Source organism: Pteropus medius, unplaced genomic scaffold (genome assembly GCF_902729225.1).
Source record: "Pteropus medius unplaced genomic scaffold, Ma_sr-lr_union100, whole genome shotgun sequence".
In the NCBI taxonomy this organism is placed as follows: Eukaryota; Metazoa; Chordata; class Mammalia; order Chiroptera; family Pteropodidae; genus Pteropus; species Pteropus medius.
In genome coordinates, this window is record NW_024340699.1 from 15126788 (window position 1) to 15127942 (window position 1155).

The 1155-nt window shown below is 42.3% G+C and overlaps 1 pseudogene; it reads right to left on the reverse strand.

Annotated features, from left to right (window-relative positions):
- Window positions 1-784: 784 nt before the first annotated feature.
- LOC120616780 (uncharacterized) lies at window positions 785-903 on the reverse strand (annotated as a pseudogene).
- Window positions 904-1155: the final 252 nt, after the last annotated feature.

Sequence of the window (1155 nt, forward strand, 5' to 3'; positions counted from 1 at the left end):
CAGCCAGAATCTGGCACACTGACATCACCAAACGCTGACGCCGGTGTGGAGCAGCAGGAATGCGCGTCACCGCTGGTGAGAACGCAGAGTGGTACAGACAGTCCGAAAGACAGTGCGGTAGTCATTTATAAAACGAAGCATAACACTTTCCGTACGATCCAGCAATTGAGCTTCCTTACATTTACCCAAAAGAGCTGAAAATTTATGTCCTCACAAAACCTACACATGCCATAACTGCCAACACTTGAAACAATCAAGATGGCCTTTAGTAGATGATGGTTAAATAAACTGTGGTCCATCCAGACAATGGAATATCAAGCCATGAAAAGATGTGGGGGAACCTTAAATGCTTATTACAGAGTGAAAAGGCTACATACTGTGTGATTCCACCTATGTGACATTCTGGGAAAGGCAGAACTGTAGAGACAATAAACAGATCAGGGGTTAGGTGGATCGGGATGAAGAGGCAGGTCACAGAGGATTCTTGGGGCGTGATACTGGGATGATGGATGCATGTCTTCATCCAGTGGTCCAAACCCACAGAACGTGCAACACTGAGAATGAGCCTTAAGGTAAATTTTGGACCTTGAGTGATTATGATGTGTCAGCATAGGTTTTTCTTTGGTAAAAAACGTACCATTCTGGCGAATGATGTTGATAATGGCGGAGGCTGTACCTGGGGGGCAGGGGGTGTATAGGAACTCTCTGTACCTTTTTTTCTCAGTTTTATTGTAAACCTAAAACTGCTCTTTAAAAAATGAATTCATAATGTATTTTTTTTTTACACCTACAGCACCTGGTCTTCCTAGGTGGTCTCCCATACAAGTACTAACCAGGCCCGACCCTGCTTAGCTTCTGAGATCAGATGGGATAGGGTTCGTTTAGGGTAGCATGGCCGTAGTAAAAAATGAATTCATTAATTTAAAAAGAATCGTCTGCGTTGTATGTGTCAGTGGTTTGGTATTTTTTATTGCTGTATAGTATTCCATTGCATAAATACTCCACTCTTTATTTATTTTCCCACTGATGCACATTTTGGCCATTTTCAGTTTGGAGCTATTATGAATAAGGCCGCTATACACACTCTTGTACAAGTCGTTTCAAAAACATGTTTTCACGTCTCTTGGATAAAAACCAAAGAGGAATTGCCGAGTC